Source organism: Anser brachyrhynchus, assembly GCF_964034855.1.
Source record: "Anser brachyrhynchus genome assembly, chromosome: 5".
Classification (NCBI taxonomy): Eukaryota; Metazoa; Chordata; class Aves; order Anseriformes; family Anatidae; genus Anser; species Anser brachyrhynchus.
In genome coordinates this window covers 59,703,594-59,718,166 of record NC_137699.1, presented here as the reverse complement: position 1 = coordinate 59,718,166, position 14,573 = coordinate 59,703,594, and the positions used below count along the sequence as shown (strand labels likewise).

Below are 14,573 nucleotides of genomic sequence, written 5' to 3'. Positions count from 1 at the left end.
CTGCAGTTTTCACTGTTTATCTCAGATGTTGGCCCAGCTCAGAGAACAATATTTTTTCTTAATAGGAAGTCTTCATTTGGGGAAAAATGTCAGGGAGAAGGTGGCTGCTGTAGCATTTTAGTAGATCAGATTATGGAGAAAAAAGAGCTTAAGTCTTCTTCTCCATGGGGGCAGGGAGCATGACCACTGTGGGCAGTGGGACGTGCAGAAGGATTCAGGCTGCTCTGCCCAGCCTGAAATGCTCATGAGCATTCAAATTGTAGAAACTTAAATGAGAGGTGGGATTATCTGGGTATTGCAGGTGCTTTCATGTCTGACTCTTTAGCACAGTAAGATGTTTTCTCACTAACGGTTTGTGCCCTGCGTTCCCGCAGCCAAACGTCTGGGGAAGGACACGTACATATGGGAAGCTGGTCAGAAGGACGGTTTGGGGTCTGGCAGAGCTGACTGCTCCCTGTTTTCCCAGAGAAGGGGGCTCAGTCTGTGTGCAGAGCTCAAAGCCATGACCATCCTGTTGTAGCCTGGGGCAGGGAGCAGCTGTGGGACAGGGGGTACTGGTACCTGGCTGGGACCACGAGGTTCCTTGTGCTGTCCCTCTTAAACCTCTTCAGCCCTGACATGTGGAGGACCAACTTTAATTCTGTGAATGGCAATTCGAGTGCTGTGCTGCTCACATTTTCAGTCTCCACAGCCCTGTTAACTTCAATGAATTTTAAAAACCATGCTTAACTGGGGCCTTGTCTAACATTATTAATAAGATTAACAATTAGTCTCTGGATCATCCTTTAGAAGCCTGGACTGTTACTTGAGTCACCTCCGTTAGACAACGTGAGTGCTCCCCTGTCCATTATGACATGCTTCTGTCTCCTTTTCTCATTTGTACTTGCGGTGTGTGCTTGCACACGGAGAATTGGGTGAGAGCCAGGACTCTTTGAGCTGCAGAACATCAGGCATCATCGTATGCAAACACAGTGTACTTGCTGTTGCCTTGACCTAGTACTCCGGAGTTGTTTGAAATGCATCCAGCAAAACTAATACTTCATATTTTCTAATTTTTTGCCTGTTGGTGAAGGCAGAATATTTTACAGAGCTGTTTGCTCTCTCACAAACATTGTCAGGGACATTGCTCAAAACTAGGGTGGTGTTTCTGCTGCAGGGAAAGCAGTGCTGCCACAGAGTAGCGTATACAAGCTATAGAGCAGCCTTTGGGAGGTAGAAGATCTGGTCTCAGACAAAGCCTGCTTGAACTTGGCTCTCCCAGTTGCTGGCTTATGGCTCTCACAGGTAAGCTGCTGGATGGTCTTGAGGTTTTACCTCCAGGTTTTTATGTTCTGGTCACTTAGCAGCAGCAGATACACAGTAAAGCCCAGACTGTATCCTGAGAACATGAGTCTGGGTCTGTCCTTCTCGAACGTCAGTAAGCAGGTTGAAAAAAATAAGGTGTACCAGTGCTGGCTTTCTTGCTGGCCCCAAAACTGGCTGCACAGTGAGCCCTGCTCAGCTGAAAGGGTAGAGGGTGCTCCCCTCTGATTGTGAGGCAGGGACATTGTACAGGGAAAAGAAAAATACGAGTATATGGGAGAATGTCCGGGGCCTTTCATTTCTTAGCTCTCATTTATTGCTACTGCCTCCGTGTGCCTGTTGTGCCTGATGTGCCTTCCCTGGTGTTTCTGGGAGGTGTTGGGCTTCACCTGAGCACATCTCCTGGATTGCATCCCTAAGAAGAATCAGGTTTAGGGAAAGAAATGCCAGCCCCGTGGCTTTCAGGTGATTTTAGGTGTCTGAGGAGATGCCCAGAGGCCAGCAGCTGTCAGTATGGTGTCATCTGTAGAAAGGTGCTGTAGGTATTCGGTTTGGGAGCCTCAGCCTCAGGCTGAAAACTGAGGTACTTCTAGATGCTAAGTGCCTGTGTAGATCAACAGGACTCTTCTTTAAGGCTCTTTTGGGCATTACTTCTACCACTTTTTGTAGAAAATCTGTGCTGAGGCTCCCGTTCCGTGGAGTGGCTGCATCAGCATTTCCCTGCCTTGCAGCATTGCTGGGGGCGTAAGCACATTGAAGCCTGCAAGGTGTTTGGATGCTGTGGTTGTGCGGCTTGTAGAAGAGAGGGAAAGGAATTTGCTGTACTGTCTTTGAGACCTTTGAAATTGCATCCCTATGTCATAGGACATAAGGGCTGCTTAAATCTTTAGAGGTGACCTGCAACCGCATCAGCAACAGCTACCTTTCTTCCACCTTTTCATCAATTAAATTTTGCAGCCGAATTTAATAGAAGCATGGTCAGGTCAAAAGTTTCTTTCAGTCTTTCATAGTCCTTATATAAAAGGACTGGAGAACTTCCACATCTCGCTGTCTGTAAATCAGTACATAAAAATAAAGCGTGTGAAAGTTGAGCCTTGGTGCAGGGCAAGTCCTCCTGCCTTGGGTGGGAATTTCACCCTCCTGCCACAGTGCTGCACGTAGTCTGCTTGCGGGTCTGACAATGTATTTGTGGATCACCTTGAGGAGAAGAGGAGGAGTTACACAACCGTTCCCTCGCAGCGCTGCTAGGAAGGGTCGGGCTTTGTCTCCTTTGAAATAGATACCAGGGGAGAGCTGCAATCCTGTGAAAACACACATTTATTTCTGAAGTGTTTGTGTATTGTGTGTGTGTGGTGCACATGAATAGAATTGCCACCTGTCCAAGGCTGATAACGATGATCCTGGGAGCAGTGGTCATGCGCTCCTTGTTCTAGCACTTTGCTATATGAAGAATCTGCTCCTACAACTCTGCCTCGGTTGGAATTTATGAAACGCTGCGTGCAGTGAGTTGCTTTGTCCTTTGTGGCACTTTCTGAGCTTGCATAGGTACAGGTTCATTACAGGTTTTGCTTTTATGCAAACAGTGTAATCTGTTGCTCATGAAAACCCTTTCGCTTTTTTTTCATGCTCCCTCAGGAAGATCCCATTAGCTATCTGCTCTCCTCCCTCTAGGAGTCCACATATGGTGCTGTTTTCCTTTATAGCCCTGACCTCAGCTTAAGGGTGGGCAAGGTGACTCCTGAGATCCTGATAGCCATGTGCTTTGGTCAACGAATAGAGGAAGTGACTGAGAAACCTGCTTGCTGTTCTCATTGTCCCCAACAAGAAACTTGTCCTTGTGGACAAGCCCCAGTGGGGCTGCTGTCATCATTTCACCCCAGATAACTTTCCTACAATAGCTGCTGATCGTTGCCAAGCATGAGGCTTACTGCAGATGGGCTCCTGTGCTCTGCTGTGCTGTGACACTGCTGATGGGGATGAGGACGCGGAGGTATGCAAGTAGGTGGAAACCTTCTAATACATCATAATAGTAATAATAATAATGTGCGCTTCTTTTGCCTTGCAGCTTTCGCTAGAACTTCTGCCCACACATCAGCCTACTTGGTTCACAATGCAGTGTGCATGCTAGACAATTAGTGGTTGATAATGAAAAATGTCATGGGAACCAGCAGGAAAATCATAGCTTACTCCAAATATATAATGAAATGTAATTAGCATAGACAGTAAAACAGACAATTTATGGTTTTTTTCGTAATTAAAAAGTACCAGTAAACATTCCTTTTGCAGGAAGCTTGATAACAAATGGAATTAAAGAGCTATTGTCTGGAATACAATTTTATGCAAAAAGTTAACCCTTGCAAAGCAAATTGTATTAAGGTTTTGTTAATTGCAGACTCTCCAAGTGAATCTGTTACGGCAATTGCATTCATTCACCTGGCCCGTTTGGAGGTGCCCAGAAAGCTAGCAGAACTGCTGTGAAACCTGCTGCAAAGCAAATACCCAGCTAGATTCAATGAAGGTAATGGCGTGGCCAGTACTTCCCAACTGCTTTTCCAGGCAGGTTCTGCCTTCAGTCTGGTAGCAGAGAGGCAGCTTTGAGGGAAGTGCAGGAGCCGGAACAGCATTGTGATGTCTCGTGCTTCCTTGTGTCCGCTGCCAGATGTCTCGTGTTCACCTCCCTTCTTTCCCTGGTTTCCTCTTTCCTGGCTTGGGGCCCTTCACACTGCACCTCTTGTTTGTTCTTCAGCAGCGTACACAAAGGAGTGTGTGCAGTTTGCGTGCCCTCAGCCTGCCAGCTGTGTTAACACCATTTCTTGGCTTGCACTCTCTCCTGGGGCTGCAGAACGTGGGGACTCACTGTGGCATTTCACAAAGACATCTACACCGTTAATTGCTTGGCTTAAAAATGGGTAAATGAGTGGGAGAAAGTCCTGGCTGAATGGGCTGTTCACGTCCCAAAGCACACGGTGACCACCTCCTTCCTGGCCTTGGGTGCCCAGAGTGTGGACCAAGAACTGAATGCCAGCTTCTCTTCTTGCCCTTGGGCACAGTGCATCACCCAGTGCTGGGAGGCTGGATGTTTTACTTGGGCGAGAAGCTCTGACACACTCCAGTGACACTTTAATACAGGTAATATGTAGTTCTGAATAAGCCAGAACAGAGCTCTGCTCCAAATCAGCCCTGAAATGATTGCCCAGGCTTAGCCTGGAGCTCCGTGGCTGCAGAGAAAGCCCTTCTGCTGGGGGCTGAGAGCAGAGCTGGGCCCCGTGCTCAGGACCATATGCAGGTGCAGCTCATTTTCTCCCTGATGACGGAGGAGCCGAGCACCAGCGTGGCTCCTGTCCCAGAGGAATACGTGCTTCCAGCAGGAGCCAGGTGCAGAGATGTAATGTTTCTGCCCACGTATGTGAGACAGTGCTCAGGTGCAAACTCGCAGCCCTCCCTCAGAGATGCTGATGCACAAACCACTAGTATCTGGCACGGATAACGTGGGGGAGAGAAGAGGAAACTTCTGCTTAAAGCTGTGGGACAGGATGCACGAGCTCCTGTGCCTCGTGCTGCAGAAGTCCCAGCCACCACCTCGCAGCCGTGCAGACCCTCCTTGGATGGGCGCTGTGCAGGAGCAACCTGTGCAGGGGGCACCACGTCCTGCCAGACCTGCGGTGGTCCTTTGGGATTTTGCAAGGTGCCCTGCAGCTCTGTTGGAGAAAGGGGCGTTTCAGGGACTTCTGTGGCTGGGGGCCTTGTAGCATATCCGAGCATGTGGTGGACAACTGGTGTTCAGAAATATTGGTGGCTCGCTTGCTTCCTGTGCTCAAGAAAAGGAAGAGTCAGCGATGGGACCCAGCTGGGCTGTCATATATATCCTGGGTTTATGGCTACTTTGATTTATACTCAGCTCCTTTGGTTCATACTTGGCTCCTGCAGCCACTTCATGGTGACTTCAGCAGCTGAAAATAGCTGCTGGGTGCATCGCTCAGCTGCGCCCGGGGTTGAGGGGCTGGGGGGACAGGGCAAGTTTCAGCCCCGGCTGGAGACCTGCTGCCTTCATGGCCCCTGCTCAGCGCTGGGCTGGCACGAGGGGGATGTAGATGTGTCCGCCAGAGAAGTGAATGTGCCCATACGGAAGAGAGCAAGGCAAATGCAGGTTTGATCATGTTGTCGTTTGACCTGGCATAACTCAGCCCGTGTTTATGTTCCCTCCTTGTACTGCAGTGAGCGAGGTCGGAGCCAGCTCCAGGGTTTGTGTAACCCCTGTTACGCTGGGCTCAGCCCCCAGCGCTCGCCTGCTTTTATGTGGGCTGCTGTTGTGTGTTTGTGAATTTTGTTTCCAGTTAAGGCACGTCGCCTTGCAGCAATTCAGTTTTTTAAAATCCCCAAGATCATAGTCCTGGAGTGCGCTCTCCGGGCTGTAGCTGGAGATGGTTCAGCTCTTCCAGCCTGAGTCTTTTTGCTGAGTCAAGTCTTGTAAACTCCCAGTGGGCTGTTTCACAGGCAGGGCTGGCTCTGTTTACATCCTTTCCAACTGTTCATCTCATCTATGAGCTGTAGCTTTACAAGCACAGGCATCCCTGGTGTGCCACTGATGCTGCTGATGTTTCATTTTTATGGGATCTTTGACTTGAATTGGACAACTGAACTTCACCTCTTCTTGGTGAAGTAATTACCAGAATAACAAGCCAATTTTTTTTATTTTTTTTTTTTGTCCACGGCACTTACAGTTTTTGACGTGTGTGCCCTTGCCATCCACGCTGGATGATCTATGCAGTGTTTGTCCCTTGTTTTGGCATTTTGATATGTGTGAGAGAGGTGAAACGGCTTTAAAAGCTTTTTGCTGGCGCCTGCGGTTTTTTGCAGACCTGGTGGCACAGTGGAATGTGACGAATTGAAATAAGACTGTTTCTCCACAATTTAAGGTGGGGATGTTGATGTATAGCACTAGGTCGTCAGCTGGTGCAGATCCACTGTGCTTGTTACGGGTGGCCAGAACTGATACTGGGGGAGCTAAACTGAATTGCCTCAGCTGGAGCCTGGGAACGCTGTGCCCCGGTAATATACCTCCTCCTTCAGGGTAAAGGAACAGGTTAATGAGGCTCATAGGCTAGGCATTAACCTGTTTCTTAGTAAATGTAGTGAAGTTAATGAGTGCTATTCCAGCGTAGTCTGCTGGATTTAGAGAAGATGTACAAATTCCAAAGGAGGCGTTGGGCCTTCTCCCCCGGAGCTAATCCTCCCCACAGCCTCCCCTGAGCATTCTTCTACAGGCTCAGGAATGGTTTATGGCCAACAGCACTTCCTTGGCTAGGTCCTTGTTGCCAGTATCGGTCAGGAGTCCCTCTCTTGAAGCCAGTGGACTTCTACACTAAGATGAAATTTGTTGAAGTCAGTAAGGGTCTCCCGTGATGGAGTTCACCGTGTGACAGAAGGGAAGATCTTGATCAGAATCAGGTTTGGTGTGTGACGTAACCCCTGTTGTTTATGTCCTCAGAAGCCTGGCCTGATGTAACCATCTAAAACAAGTCCAAGTTCTGCTGAATTTTATTGCTATTTCTTCTGGGGATGAGAACAGGAGGCAGAGCTGTAGGTGCAGATGTGGTTAAACCCATCTCTCTCTGGACAATTTCTTCCAGTTGTGCTGATATTTTCTTTCTGAATTTTTCTTCCTAGTTACTCCTGAGGCCACTGGGTTGTTGTCTGTAGTTGGAGTCTTCGTTATCCTCCTTGTAGTCCTCTTCCTCTTCATCAACAAGAAGCTCTGCTTTGAAAAGAGAGGTGGACTCTCATGCCTGGAACAAGGGAGAAGAAAACAGTACAGAGAAAAGTCTAGAGTTAGTGAGGGCCTTGGTAAGTATCACAGTATTATACTGCGTTTGATGTACAGAATCTTCTCGAGGCTTTGATTGCGGAGAGGATAGAGATAGAGCCATTTGCTTTGTCTCGGGTTATTTGCGTGGAAAACAGCAGGGTTTTGGATAGATTATAGTAACCTCCAAAACTTGATCAAATGGATATGCAATCGCTACCAGGCTCCTATTATCTTTGTTGTCTGGAGTACTCTCTTGAGAAATGGAGGGCAACACTGGGGAAAAAACACTCCCTGCTCTCTGTCTGTTATGGGAGTGTGCTGTTAATCCAGTGAAGAACAAAATGTGAACAATTCTAAGTAACGACACTGCCTTTCTGCTCCTGAAGGATGTACCTGTCCTGATTTTCTTGCCGTAGCTATTACATGCTTTTTCATGCATTTGTTCTTGCCTGGAAACATTATGTCTCGGGTAAACCCATGAGTCCTGGAGTCAAAATAACTGTAAGAGTGCCCGTGAGGAAACCTTACTGTGTTGCAAAAATAACATTTTAATGTTTCTTGGCTGTCAGAAAGGCATCTATTCTGGTAATGGTGGTAAGTGAGAATTTGATAATTTCATCATACATTTATTTGTAAATTTGCATGTCATAAGCATATAGTCGTTGAGACAATTAGCCAAGAAGTGGCCTCAGAAGCCTCACAATTAAAAGGTTGTCTTCTTAGAGGTTCAGTCATAAAGGTAATTGTAGAAAGGCACAATTGCACAGCCTGGAGCCTCTGGAGCTTTTTTGATGTACTTTTTGCCTTGAGTTCAGCATGGCTTTTGCAAGGGACTTGGTCTGGTTATACTTTAAGAGTCCAGGACTTTTGAGCAAGCAAAGGCTTGGATATTACGTGTGATAGGAAGTCAGTAGGACTCGCTGGTTCTTGCAAAATATATTTAGTGAGACAGGGTCAGGCTGATGGCACCCACAAGTTACCAAAGCAAATGGTGCTTGCAAATCTCCCCTGCTAAAATTTTTTGACTTTGGTATTTCTAAGCAAAGATTGTGTTGTTTTTTTTTTTTTTTAAACCGTTTCCTTCATCAAGATTATATTTAAGTCTTTCTTCCTTTCTCTTCCCCTCCCATCAAGTAGTGTAAAAATGTGGCTTTTATTTCAGTTTTTAAGATGACACATCTCGCAGGAATGTGTAGGCGTTGACATTCTATGGAGCTGTCACAGGCTATCATGTAAACATGTATTTGCAATGCCTTTTAAAATGTGAATTATTAATAAACAGGGTGGCTTGCTTTTTTTGTTTTGTTCCTTCCGAATTTTGAAGGACAAAAAATTGCTTCCCAGCTGACACACTCGATGGCAATTTTCGTTTCAGACTAAATCTTATGTGTCTGAGTAATAAACCTTTGAAAACATGGGTTTATAATGGAAACACTAATTCAACTTTAACTACAGCTGTGCCGTACAAGCAAAATACCACACACGTTAATGAGGTGCTAAATCTGATTCGGTAGAGGAATGTGTTGTAATCATTAATTACAATAGAAACTTAAAGTTGGACCCTCTTTTTTTCTGTTCCTACAAAATCAGCCTGGTGAGCTGGAGCTAAGAGCTATTTAAAAATATCAGGTCTCTATATTTAGTTTAAATTTTACCATAGCGTTTTGATACTTGTAAGGCCAATATGGCATATACGTGTAGGAAATGCTAATGTTTTTAAAGGACAGCAGCATGAGAGGATAGATTAAACCCGGGGCTGACATAACATGTCATATGGCAAACGCAGAAACCTGGAACCTGAGCTTGGGCTGGGAAGCCAGGAAAGCCAGTTTCTGGCACAGCAGTTGCCTGGTGAGGGAGCTCTCCCAAGAGTAGTGTTGACAAGCAAGAGTTGGTTTCAAATCCAGTCCTACTTTGCTGGGTAGAAAGGAGCAGGATGAAGTGTTTGTAACATGTAATTTAATGGTTAGCATTCACTTTTCCTGTTCTCAGCTTGTTTCTTCTGGTGAGCTGTGTTTATTGCGAGGAGATCCTGACTCTACAGGCTCTGCTGTTCTGTAACATGTAAGCTGATAATGATTGTTCTTCCCAGTTCTTAACTCTCAGACTGGGGAAGTCCTTCCACTTCTCCCCATCTGGAATCAAGAGTGGTTAGAACATATTAGTCTGCTATGACTGTCAGCATTATAACAGGTCTAAGTAGGTCAGAAGGCATTTTGTGTTTGGCATGACCATAATTTCTGCAGTAGGATAAACCAAAATTTGCAACAGCGTATGTAAACAAAGGCTATAGCCTCTGGATGTTTCTGGGTTTGATGCATGTTTTTCTCTTGTCCTTGGATCTAGCTGAGTTTTAACTTACCTACCAGTAAAAAAGGAGAGTTGGTATTGAAACATAAGCAATTCTGCCTGCTTTGCACTTTGCAGGTGCGTGAGCTGACATTCAGAAAATGTACTGTAAAGTGTCAAAGTCTGTTTTGTTTTGGTTTTGCTTTTCTATAAAGAGCCTGACCTCAGAATGGGGTGTCAGAATGAAAGAGATGTTTCCATCGCCATGGCTCTATGATACATCTGGTTGGCTTGTTACTAATTTAATTGTAATTGCGCAGTTTCTGTCCTTATGAAAGGAACAAGAGAAGGGAAAAACCTTTGTGAAAATGATGATTTAACTGAAAATCTTTTAGAAGACTCCAGGACAAAGGCTCTTAATTGCTGGGACACAATGGGTAACGTTTCCGATACTTGAGGCTTTTGTGGTTGCTACTCTTGACTCCTTCACTGACATTAGCGATGAGCCCATCTCTTGCACAAGGATGCCCTGCCCCTGATGGCCTCTCCCTCAGCTGCAGGAATCCAGTTGCTGCTGGGGCTGGAGCTCGTCTGGACATAATCACCCTGTATTTTGGACAGGCTTGGCATTGCAAGAGAGAGCTTAGAGCAGGCCGCAAAGCTGCACAGAGAATCTGGTAAAGGCTTAAGTGAGAGGAGGGTAGCACCGAGCTGAGGTCACATTTATTTAAGCTTGCTTGGCTATGCCCAAGCATGTAGATGGTGGCCTGCGCAAGGAGGGTCCTTCCCTTGAACAGAGGCCTGTCAGTGGGGTCTCTCGTGAGACCTCTTTTGGGGCTGTGATGGTTTGCTGTCCCATTTTGTAGTGTGGATTTCATGACGAAGAGGTGGTGATGGTGTTCTTACGGATGGTGTTTGCTGTGTTGCCGAGCCCTTTGCTTCAAAAGTTCGTGGGTGAAGTGAACTCCCTCACAGAAACACACAATGATGCTGGGCAAACCCATGTGTAAAGAGCTGTATTGAACCGTGTGCTTCAATGCCATGACTCAAAAAAGAAAAGGGCCCGCTTTGTTCTGTACCGCAATCTTCATGTAATGATGTGACCAGAGACCAGGAAAGGAATTGTGATTTTCTGACCATGCTTTATACAAAAATATTTCAGTTGCACCTTGCCTTGAACACTTGTCACAGTCTTAAGCCTGTACTCCTGATACGTGAAATCTGCTTAAATATGAGATTTGAAGAAATGTTTCTCCATTTTTTCCTTCTGTCCCGTCAGCCTTGAGAGCGCTTTCAGTTCATGTTCTCAAGCTGTTCTGCACAGCCCCTGCTCCAGCCTCTGTGGCTAGAAACATACTTAAAATAAATAAATGGAGATGCAGTTCTTACATAAACCACTCATCTTCAGTAGCTGAGGCTTTAAGGAATCGACACCTGTAAAAGCCAAGAGCAGGAAGGGCAGCAGCACTGCCTGTTGGCCCTGCTTTGTCAACACGGCCCGGGCCCAGCCGGGAGCTGGGAACATCATGTGCAGCTTGTGAGACCTTGGTATGTTAGCAGAGGCTGAGCTTGATGTTTAAAACACGTAACATGGGTGCGGTGTGATGGTACCACTCTGGTACGCACAGTAGACCTTCTTCTTCCAGTGCTAAGTGGTGGAAGACACAAATGTGCTTTTCCAAAATGAATAAACCTGTGGCTGGCCTTTGTAACCCTGACTCTGAGGGTCCAGGAGCTCTGGGGCTCTGTGCAGACTGAAGATGTCACCTCGCTGAGGCACGTGGCTCAGCCAGGCTGCCAGGCTCCCTGAGCAGCCAGGGGCAGGAGGGAGAGGAGCTCTCGAAAGGGAAATTTCTCAATGCCGAAATGAAGCTGCTCTTCGAAATTGCTTTCTCTCTCAGTTGTCTGGATAGAGGCTCTTAAAAAGAGTGCATGGGGAAGTGTGAATGTGGCCACTGATGCCTGCCTAGATATCAGAAAGCCTGGCCCGCAACAAGGCCGAATTAAGGGTAGTGTAGCTGTGGGAGCGGTTACTGAGTCGGTAGGGACAGCTGCCTGCTTGGATCTGTGGCTCTGAATCCTTTTAAATCATTTGAAACCAGATCTAGTTCTCCCAGCGACCCCGCAGCCTCCCAGTGTGACCGGCAGGAGCGGCGCTTGGCTTCGCAGAAGTGACAGGAGATGGCAGGTACGGACTAAGCCATCAGTTTATGCAAAATGGTAATGAGGAGCGGGTTGTCACCCACTTCTTTTGGCAGCCAGGGCTGCGGTTCCCAAACTGTGCGCTGCCTGTGGTGGTCCATACCATCAGTACAGCAATTTCCATAGGCTGTGCTACCGTGGAGCAAATGTGGGGGAAGGAGGAGTAACAGTAACCGGGTGACTCCTCAAAATGTTTCTGAAATAACAGAATTGTGTTAAACAGCTAGACAGGCTCTCCCACTGCTAATTTCCATGCAAGTAATTGCTCTGATTGACCCCGGCTTGTTCAGTTCCTGCAGGCTGGGTAGCACGAGTGCAGGCGGAGTGGGGACTCGGTCTACTGGGTCTGCTCTATGAGAACAGCTTGACAGCACAGGTGGGTGGGCTCGAGTGGTGGTGTAAGCTGGTGTTTCTCCAGGCTTTTGAACTTGTGATTTCCTTTTGGATCTTCTGTCTTCGTGCAAGCCGATGAATGACAGCAGCTCAATTACAGAATGCGCTGTAATTTCTGACTGCAGGTTTCTACTTTCATTCCCCTAATCCAGTAATTACAGACATTTCTCCCTCCTTTACATTGAAAGAACACGGTTGCCACTACTAACACCACTTTTCTAATACCCCAACAATCTGTGACTTCCTTTATGCCCTTTTTGTAGCCCTTGGTTTGAGAAATAAAAGTAATGGAAGTTACACATTGTTGATTGGTTGTACTACTGCTTAGCACAGAACTGTTTGTTGGGTTTGTTTTGTGCGTGCCTATGGTGACGAGTGGCTATTTAACCGCGAGGGACCTGATTTTGACTTGGAGGACACGACTCGCTTCAATGGAGTAACTCTGGGGTTACACCGGTGCTGAGACAGAATCTGGCTCCCTGGTATACCCAGGCCAAGTATTATGGGCAAGGAAGGTGTTTCCATTCTTGCCTTCTGAAAACTAACACAAGGCTGATTATCAAATAATATTTTGCTGACAATATGCATACAGTTACAAGTTCCCTGTTTTGTGAGCACTGCTCTTAATGCAACAGGCACACCTCTGACTTCAGGAGGTCTTACAGTCTGAGCAAAGCCTAAGGTGCCTGGTGGTCACTATAGGAAATCACTGGCAATGTCTCAGACACATTGCTACTTCTGAGCATTAGTATTTGGATGCCGGACTTCAGGGAGCACCTTTTTTTTTTTGTCTGAATTTGTCACCATTCCTCTCTATTGTGGAGAGATCTGTGTTTTTGAAAAAAGGCTCCGTGGTTTTCAGCAATTAATGTCACATTTGCATAATAGCGTTTCTCTGTTATCCCTTTCTTCTTCCACCTACCTGCTGAAACTGTGAGGATCCGTAATTAGTTGTTGCCATTATTTTTAACAAGAGGAGAGCTTGCGACAAAAGGATTGGGAAGAAAGACAGAAACACCGTAGGGCTAAAAATACTGACCAGAACCACTTCTGTCATTTGGGTATCACTTTTTTACAACTAATTTGTTACAGCATCACTAGTAGTGAGCTGCCTGCAAAGACATGAGATGGTTTGGGAGTAAGAAATAAGTCTGCAGGCTTCCCCTGCTCAGGCTAAGTGCTGTTCAGCGGGGTGACAAGTGGCTATTTAAATGTCTGTCTGATCTCATGTTTGTTTTTACTTTGCCCTTTAGGGGGCTGCAGGAACGGTGCTTTGCTTTAGAGGGTTTAGGACCTGGTGATTTGTAACCTGTGAATCGTTTTTCTGGGTACATGTTGTGGACCTGTCTAAACTGGCAACCCAGCAGCAGTACTCAAAGCTTCAGTTGTGGAAAGTTAGATTCAGCAACCTGTCCAAAGTGCTAACAGAGCTTTTTGGTACAATCTTCGTGGCAGTGGCAAAGAAGGTGCATCTTCCTAAAACAGTGTTGGGGCAGCAAAAGTATCTTCTGATCTTTGGAAGCTGGAAGCCAAGTTCCTCTTCTTGTGTCTCAACACAGGACAGCGTTTTCCCAGGCAGAGAGGTGAGGCTGTGTTTCAGGAACAAGCACTTGCTAGAAAATTGTTTGTTACGTGTTGGAACGTGGTTTTCAACCTGTGGTATACCAGTCTGCCTGCAGGGGGGCAGTTTGGTAGGTTTGCACACACACAAAGGGAAGAAAAGGAAGCGCCTATACCGTACAACAATCTGAAGAAGGGAAATTGCTATAAGAAATGCACATCTGATGGCAGTTTTTAGGAGTCTGCCTATCAAGAAGATTGAAGGACACTTTGCTAATATTACAAACCTATGCATTGTGGTAGTGTTTGAAATTCTGCTAATAGTCTTTTTTTAGCTATCCAGTAATTGCACCACTCAATGGGAACACGGCTCAGAGGTAATGATCCTATCAAGACAAGGGAGTATAGATTGTAGTAAAGGTTATGATGGTTTCTGAGAAAGGCTTAGCATTGATCCTTTTAGCTATCTGATTTTCCAAGAGGAAAAAAAAACAACAACTTTGAGTTAAGCAGGCGGTTCGATGTGAAAATTCTTATGGTTAGTTTTAGAAGATGGAACTTGGAGTGAATTTGCTAAACTGTTTTTTTCCCCTCTCTTTATTGATGAATGCTTTTAAAAAGAAATGGATTTTTCTTTCCTACACATTTCAGATGCTCTTCTCAGTTCTTTTTTTTCCCCTAATGTAAGTCAAAAATGTTAGAGAATTGAAAAGTAAAAATCCGTAACATTGAAAAGGCCATGTTGTGAAATATATCATAAACACCCTGTTAGAGCAGTGCTTGCTAATTAAGGGAGAGAGCTCCTGGGAAACAGCAAGCCTATAACAGAGATCAGCCCCCTTTGATCCTCTGTAGAGTTTGTAAAAACCTTGCCTGCCTAAACTTGTCTGCAGCTTGTTACATATTTTATCCATCTGCTGCAAGACCAAAAATAAGCAATTTATAATTCAGTTGAACTCCAGTTGTTCAGCAGATCACAGACTGAGGAGCCTTCAGTACGAGGAGAGGACAGAAGAGAAGC

The 14,573-nt window shown here is 46.0% G+C and overlaps 1 protein-coding gene across 2 annotated transcripts in view; it reads left to right on the top strand.

Annotated features, from left to right (window-relative positions):
• Positions 1–14,573, top strand: part of SYT16 (synaptotagmin 16) — a 98,763-nt gene that overhangs the window by 18,164 nt on the left and 66,026 nt on the right. Inside the window, exons 7-10 of one of the 2 annotated variants that reach the window (XM_080596368.1) lie at positions 2,938–3,300; positions 3,695–3,820; positions 6,970–7,146; positions 11,500–11,585. The gene's annotated coding sequence lies outside the window, so the exon portion shown is untranslated. The remainder of the gene's footprint in view (positions 1–2,937; positions 3,301–3,694; positions 3,821–6,969; positions 7,147–11,499; positions 11,586–14,573) is intronic. The other variant, XM_080596369.1, reaches the window with a different exon arrangement.